The sequence below is a fragment of the Silene latifolia genome, chromosome 1 (assembly GCF_048544455.1).
Source record: "Silene latifolia isolate original U9 population chromosome 1, ASM4854445v1, whole genome shotgun sequence".
Taxonomy (NCBI): domain Eukaryota; kingdom Viridiplantae; phylum Streptophyta; class Magnoliopsida; order Caryophyllales; family Caryophyllaceae; genus Silene; species Silene latifolia.
Genome location: NC_133526.1, coordinates 99279599 through 99288280, shown reverse-complemented (window position 1 = coordinate 99288280; position 8682 = coordinate 99279599). Strand labels below are relative to the sequence as shown.

At 39.4% G+C, this 8682-nt stretch overlaps 1 non-coding gene across 1 annotated transcript; it reads left to right on the top strand.

The window, feature by feature from the left end:
- Positions 1-6950: 6950 nt before the first annotated feature.
- On the top strand, positions 6951-7057 carry LOC141624947 (small nucleolar RNA R71). Its single transcript, XR_012534754.1, has one exon. It is a non-coding gene; the product is annotated as a small nucleolar RNA R71 (small nucleolar RNA).
- Positions 7058-8682: the final 1625 nt, after the last annotated feature.

Here is an 8682-nt window from a genome sequence, read left to right as displayed (position 1 = left end):
CATCATTGCCCATCTACTATAGTATGTACAAAGGCCTTCTAATCTTGTCTTCTCTTTGATGCTTGGTCATTGAATTCAATCAATTTAGCTTCATTTTGCCATGAAAATGCAAGGTTTGCATTCCTTTCCTACGAAGGACACAAAACGCCAAAGAATATGCAAAACAAAGGACTAAAGACAATAAATGACCCAAATATATACTAAAAAGCATGGGAACAAGGCTAATTCGGGGACTAAATATGCTCTAATTATGGTCACATCAAATATCCCCAAACCGAACCTTTGCTCGTCCTGAGTAAAGAGGTGACAAAGACTAGGACCAATATTTAAACTAATCCTAATAGCATAGCCGATATGAGACAATTAGCGGGTCTCACTCCGCCCCTTCAACTCACAACAAGACAACCATGAAGTAGGATGCCTTCTTGCAAGGCAAGGTGGGTCTTGCCAAAATGGCGACACATCCAAACATTAAGCACACAAGATCAAGTAATGGATGCATCTACAAAAGAATAGCCACTTTCCTCATCTAAGTGGCGGAAATTATCTACAAGGGAAGCAATTCAAGGGTACACACTCCTTCATAGATGCAATTTCTTCAAACTACTAAGCTTAGAAGGATACCAATAAATCACCTCCAAATTGTGTCAAGCTAGGGTACCTTTGTCCTCAATCGTTAAATGCTTTTGTCAAGAGTAGACTCCCTATGGTGTTAGAAACACTGGAGGATCGCAGAATTCCCCCTTTTGCCTAGACAAGAAGAAGGGTCGTCCCCTCTCTACCATGCACAAAAATGGATACGATGGATAAAGGGATCAATAGATATTTGAGTTTCACTTTGGGAGTTTGCTTTGTTGTTGTTTTTCCCCCCAATTTCTTGTGGCATATAACATTTGAGAACACTTTCTTGCCATTTCTTTTGATTTTTGGCTTTTCAACACTTGACAACTTTCAACTTTTGCATTTCTTTTGAGCATTTTCAAAGTCACCCCATATGTAGTGAGAGTGCCTTACATTTGAAGCTTTAGGAGTTCTATTTTTGCTCCTCTTTTCATTTGATGCATTTTGCAAACTTTCTTTCACTTTTCATTTCATTGAACTCAAATCAATTTCTTTTTGCGCCCATTCCCTTTGATGACAAAAATGTGGTAGAACATGGATGATGGATGCATGGTTTCAAGGGTCACCTTGGAATAAACGATAGCCAAGGAGTTATCACACCACAAGGTACTCTTGACTAGGCCTTAATCCATGAGTCAAAGGATACTAGCATGACACATCCTAGGGTGTTTTACAAGTATTCTAACAAGCAAAGTCTTAAGAAGAAAAAGCGTCTACTAGGGCCTATATACACTTGTCAAGCTTCCCAAGTAGACGGTTTCACAAAATTTCTCTAACATACAAACTAGATGCCATGATGCAACTAACATTTATACAACCTAATGCATGTGCTTCTACCAACTAATATGACATATAAACCAAATGCAATTCCTAAATTCACATTGTTATACCGCATCAATCAAAATAAAGCCACATAGTCATTAACATAAAGAGGAAAAAGGAGATTGGAAAGATCATACCATGCGGTCTTCAATATCCTCATATCTCGGATGTGGCATAGTCGATCAATGTGAACAAGGATAGAACAAATACAAAATATACAACAATATATACAAGTCTACACTACAAAGGAAATGAACTTGTTTTTGGATTTTCAAATTTTTCAAATTTTTTTGATTTTTCGAAATTTTTTGATTTTTTTGGGTTTTTGAATAAAAGTTAAGTTAGAATTCCCCATCCCCACACTAATATGGACATTGTCCTCAATGGCCAAAATCATGGGAAACTAAGCAAGCATGATGCATGAATTCTACACTAAATGCAAGCTACACTAATCTACACTACATGATGCATGGGTTTTTGTTTATGACGGAGAGCATAATTTAGATTACCTCCCGTTGCGTATGCATGTACTTCCCCAAACCGAGATAGACATTATTTCTAATGTCTTAAAGTTGGGGTAGTTCATGCACACAAGATGCAATGCATGAAACTAATTTGTCATTTTGGATTTTCAAAAGTGGGAACAATGAAATAAGAACATCTCAATGGGGCCGAGGTGTTAGTCCTCTATGTTGCTAGGACTCTCCAACCATGATCAAGATAAAAATAAATAAAACAAAGAAAGAAGTAGACAAACCTCAAGAGGGTAGGAGCCTCCAAAGCTTGCTAGTCTTCCACCATATCATCATTGTCATCATCTTCCTCAATATAAGTGGATTCATCACCACTCCCCTCTTCACTTCCTTGATCACTCCCTTTATCACTTTCTTCATCATCTTCATTAGCCTTTTCTTCTTCATTTACCTCTTCAACAATACCCTCATCATCAACAACCTCATCACCGACAACCTCATCGTCACCCGGTCTTTCACCCCTAGATGCACTTGGAAAGAAAACTTCCCTATCCGCCCTACTAGGCAAAGGACATGAAGGATCAAGTAGTCCTTGCCTAGCTAAATGAAGGAGGGGTGGATATTGGGCCAAGTATGCATCTTCCCGGTCCTTATAAGCTTGTTTGTGCATCTCTTGCATAAGTAGGGTCATGTAGTCATTGCCCACTTCAACACCTTCGGGTTTGAACTCTTAATATTTGAATGGATAGGGTGGTGTGACAATGGAGGAGGAGGGCATTTCAATTTCACCCCTTTGTTGACGAATGATGTATTCGGCTTCCTTTGAGAGGGGAAGAAGGTAGTTTGTTCTATGAACACTGAAGCGGCATATCTTGGAAGGCAAAGTAAAAGTTCTAGCATCATTGGTGAGCCACCCATATTTGGTGTCAAGAGGATTATGCGTGACCCACTTGTACTTGTTAATCATGGCATCCATGTCAATGAGACGACCCCCTTTTTTCGCCACATACTTGCTATCCTTGTTGAAATTCGGATCAAAGTACTTGGCAAAGAGAGTAACTAGACCTCCATTTACGATAAAAGTGGTGCCTTTCTTTCCACAATCAACATTGAGCCATCTTTCCACCAAAAGCCTTAGAGCATTGTAAGGCTTGGTGAATTCCCTTCCAATATTTAAGGCCGGCTCAAGTAGAACACAATCGAGCTTGGTAAAGTGCTTAGTGTCTTTTCTTGCAATGATAGTATTCCCGATGACCTTGTGCCATACTCTAATGCCCGGATGGTGGACTAATAGAGCGCGATAAGCATGAAAGTTTTCAAATTTCTACCCGAAAATCGCCTCCCAAAGAGTAGCGGGGTCATATTTTTCGGGCTTTTTATAATAATGAGGGGTATCACTAAGACCTAACGCTTTACTCCAAACATCAAAGGTGATGCGCCTATTCACATTGGCAAGGCAAAACTCGATGTATTCTATAGTCTCTACCTTAGTCACATACAATGAACTCAAGAATTCCAAGGTAAGGGAGGGGTATGTCAATTCTCTTGTAGTAAACAATTTTCCCAACCCCATGGCTTCAAAGAAGGCTTTTGTTTGTTCAAGGACACCCAATTTGTTCAAGGCATCTTCACATATGAATTTGGTGGGTAGAATGGATTTCTTAGCATACTTGGCAAATGTATCCCTATGGGAGTTAGAAATGAAGATTACCTCCGGATAGTTTGATAATTGAGCAATTTCCGGAGTTGTTGATGTTGTTGCTTCCAAGGGAGGATTTTGTTGTTGTTGAACTTCCAAGTTTGCACTAGCAACCACAATAGCCATTGAAGTTGCCTTAAGCACCTTTGTTGATCCTTTTGTTCTTGACATTGATGATTATACCAAGAAAAGATTGAAAATCTTCAATTTTCAATTATACCCAAATCGATTTTAAGATGAAAGGATTTGCCTTTGTATTTCAAAAATCGACTCAAAGGTTGAAAATTTTGGTGCTTGCATTGATTATTGTTGGAAAAGGAGTGATTAATTGTTGTTGAAAGGAAGTTTGGATTTGATTTTGTTGAATTTGGTTGAGGAAATCTTGTTTTGGTGATGGACAGGATGAGGGTTTTGGGGTTTTGAGGTTTATGGTAGTGTTTTGAATGTATGAATGAATGAATGTGGGAGGGGTATTTAAAAACACCCGAAATTTTCGAACTGTAGGGGGAAGACGAGCGTTTTTCCTTCGGGACGCTCGGATTCTGCTCAATCTGGGTTCAGAAATTCTCGCCTAAAGACGAGCATCTTTCAGCTGGGACGCTCGGATTTTTCAGTTGCAGGACGAGCGGATTCCTTTGAAGACGGGCGGATTTTGTTACAGCGAGTTTTCTTATTTTGCACTGGCAAAAAGACGGGCGTCTTCTTGCAAAGACGAGCGGATTCTTTCAGACGAGCGTCTTCTCTGTTGGGACGCTCGGATTCTTCAACAGTCCCAAATTTTCAATTTTTCAACTCAATTGGACGAACGGATTCAGCCATAGACACTCGGATTCCATAAAGACGAGCGGATTCCCCTAAAGGACGCTCGGATTCCTCCTAGTCTACCCGGATTCAGTTCCATCCGTGCACTTGCATATCCCGTGTCATTTTCATTCATCAAATCCCGTGTTCTTCATTGTAGGGGCACTACTAAGGCATGAATAGCCTAGGCAATTGATATCCCCACACTAAGCTAAAGCACTACACATCAATAAAATCATTAGTCCCTCCCTCACTTCTTTCAAAAATGATAATTATCTTGATCAAAGCATAAAAATCCAAAAATGACAAAAATGCAATGTAAGAATTAAAATGCGAGTTAGGGAGTTAGAAATATTTACAAATGGTGGTTTGGAGAGGACTCCACCAAACTGTCTTCCTTAGTGAGATGTTATGGGGGCATGTCCAAGGTGTTGTTGATGTTGCTCAACACCTTGAAGAAGTAGTCAAAAGCTTGTTCATTGTCATGATAAAGATCTTCAATAGATCTTTGCCCTTGTTGTCCTTGATGTTGGTCTTTATCGATAGCATTACCAATGTAGGGATTGAAAATCCCTTCAAACTCATCGTCCCAAAGACCACAAACTTCATCTACTTGGTCACCAAAGATCTCTTGAGTTGATAGAGACAACTCTCCCACTTTCTTGTCTTGGCCAATGAGGCCATCTTCTTCATTGCATGACTTTGGTGAGCTTTTCAAGCTCTCTTTGTTACAATTCACTTGCTCTTTGAATGGAGCATCATCGACTTTCTTCTTCCATTGGAATTCCGGCTTCTTCCTATCATCCTTCCGGCTATAATGATCGACCATAAAACATGGTTCATGCAAACGGGGAGCTCTCATGGTCTTGTCAAGATTGAAAGTTATGCTCTCATCTCCCACTTCCAAAGTGAGCTCTCCATGCTTCACATCAATCACCGCACCCGCGGTGTGCAAGAAAGGTCTACCTAGAATGATTGGAATGCTGGAGTCTTCTTCCATGTCAACAATGACAAAGTCCACCGGGGTGAAAAATATCCCAACTCTTACGGGAACATCTTCCCATATCCCTAATGGTGTCTTCGTCGATCTATCGGCCATTTGGAGTGTGATATTGGTGCATTTAAGCTCTCCCATCCCTAACCTTTTACTCACCGAGTACGACATAACACTCACACTAGCCCCTAGATCACATAAGGCTTTGTTGATCGTGGTGTCGCCAATGGTGCACGGTATTGAGAAGCTTTCCGGATCTTTAGGTTTTGGAGGTGAACTCCCTTGAAGGATTGCACTACTCACCTTAGTGAAGGCGATAGTTTCAAGCTTCCGGATCGACTTCTTCTTTGTAAGGATGTCTTTCATGTATTTTGCATAGGCCGACACGTGATTGATTAATTCCGTAAAAGGAATCGAGACTTCCAAATTCTTCACAATCTCCATAAATTTTTCAAGTTGGTCATCAAATTTGGGATTGGCTTGACGACTCGGAAAAGGAAGTCTAATCACAATGGGCTCCTTCTCCTTGACCTTGTCTTCATTTTTCTTTCAGAATTTTTCTTTTGATGGTTCTCCATCCTTGGAGTTTTGCACAACTTCTTCTTTGTCACTAGCTTCCACAACTTCATCCTCAAATTGCTTCTTCGGTGCTTCATACCTTGTACCACTTCTCAAGTGAATGGCACTAACCGTTTCATGTCTTGGGGGATTACTTTGAGGTGGTAATTGTCCCTTTTATCTTTGTGATTTTGAAGATGCTAGTTGAGTCAATTGGGTTTCCAACATTTTGGTGTGGGCTAGGATGTTGTTGATGGTGATTTCCTTTGCTTGACTATCCTTTTGCATTTGAGTGAATTACTCTTGTTGATTCTTTTGCATTTGGAGGACCGCTTTTTGAACATCAAAACCTTGGTCATTTTGTTGATTTTATGGAGTTTGATTTTGGTAACCTTGGTTTTGGTTGTAAAAGGGTCTTTGATTTTGGTTTCTCATGGGAGGTGGGGTGTATGTTGGTTGAGGGTTTTGAACATTTTGGCTTTTGTATGAGAGGTTTGGGTGGAATTTGGTGTTTTCATTGTAATAGTTTGAATAAGGGGTACCACTCTTGTATGCTTGAAAAGCATTCACTTGTTCATTTTTTCCCCTACATTCACTTTGGTCATGTCCCAAAGTTCCACAATTCTCACATATCCCACTTGGAATTGATGAAGATGCGGTCATGGCATTAACATGATGCTTTGGTGATTTTGAGGCTTCTTCAAGTCTAGCCATAGCTTTTTCAAATTTCAAATTGATGGTATCAATGTGGGCACTAAGTTGAGCACCCAATTGAGTAATAGAGTCCACTTCATGCTTTCCTCCTCTAGTAGCCTTGCGAGGTCTACTATATTGTGAGTTATGGACCGCCATTTCCTCAATTTTGTTCCAAGTTTGATTGTCATCAACTTCGGTGAACATTCCATTTGATCCCATGTTGAGAATGTTTCTTGAGTCTTCATAAAGACCGTTCCAAAATTGTTCTACCAAGAACCACTCGCTAAGTCCATGGTGAGGACATGAGCGGAAAATTCCCTTGAATCGCTCCCAAGCTTCATACAAAGATTCTTCATCTCTTTGCTTAAAGCCCGTAATTTGAGCTCTTAGCATGTTAGTCTTTTCCGGTGGATAGAACTTTTTGTAGAAAGCTAGAGCCAACTTCTTCCAAGAATCAATTCCGATAGTAGCATTATCAAGGCCTTTCAAACATTGTTTCGCGGTGCCAATTAGAGAAAAAGGAAATAAGACCCATCGAATTTGGTCTTGAGTTACACCGGTTTGAGAAATCGCATCACATTAGTCACAAAAAGTTTCCATATGAGAATGAGGGTCTTCACTAGGCATCCCCCCAAATTAGCTTCTTTCTATTAATTGGATAAATGCGGATTTGGCAATAAAATTTCCGGTTAAGTGTTGTGGTGTGGGAGTACCATTAGGTAGGTTCTCCTCGGTGGTTACGGAAATGTGATGAAAATTTAGGCATTGTGGGTTGATTTTGTGTTGGATTTTGTGTTGGGTTATCCTCACCTTCTCTTGCAAAAGGGTTGATGAACTCAATAGTGTTTGGTTGAATACCTACAACCTCACCAATACCTCTCAAAGTTCTCCTAGCAAGTCTTCTATTGTTTGTCAAAGTCCTTTCAATTTCGCGATCAAAGGGTAACAAGTTACCTTGTGATCTTCTAGACATGCAAAATATCAAACAACTCGAAAATAATTAGAACAAACCTTGAGTTTTACTTCCCCAAGGCAAAGAAAGACACAACTAATAACAATATAAGAAAATCTAAATCAAGTTAACACCGTCCCCGGCAACAACGCCATTTTTGGTCTTGTTCCCTTTGAAGGATTTAGTTTCAAGTACTTGTCATTAGGAGCACCTAGACCAAAACACAATTTATAACTTCACAAACAACTCTACAATTAGTAAAGAGGCAAGTAAAGGTCGGATCCCAAGGGACGGGAATTGAGATGAGATTTTCTATTGCAACTAGTGGTGTCTAAGGGTGTCACAATTTGGGGTTTGAAGTAGAAGATCACTAAACTAAATAGCAACGAAAGTAAACAAGCAAGATGAATTAAAAGGGATGTAAACAATTGATAAAAAGCACTAGGGTGTCATGGGGTCATCGGGGATTCATGGGAATTGATCATACAAACATATTATCAAATTATAAGCAAGCAATTATTGTTGTGATGGATCGAGTTAGTTTATATCTTACAATCCTAGGAAAGTCTGGGTCTCGGAGCCGAATCGATTAGATTGTACAACACCTACAAGTCGACTTAATCTTCCCTACTCAACTATATGCATGGTCTAATGAGACACGAGTTGGTTTATGTCTTACAAGTCTCATTGAAAAGATAGGTGATGGGTAAAAAATGCAAGGATTCATAGGCTCGCATTTCATCAAACATAACATGTGCATAAGTCGAAATCACAACAAGCAAGCAAATAAACTATGAAAACATATTAAATTAAGCATGAATCATCCCCCATGTTGGTTTCCCTTAATTACCCATTAACCCTAGCTAAGAAAACTACTCACTCATTATCATGTTGAATATGCTAGCAAGGTTGTCAATCATACCAACAAAGTGAAACATGATGAATAAATGAAGATAATTAACAATAATTAAAAAGGAATTACGAGAATTATACCTGCTAATGATTCCAATAATAAATCAAAGAATAATAGAATTACTTGATGCTTGATTGGAAGGTTGTCAATCTC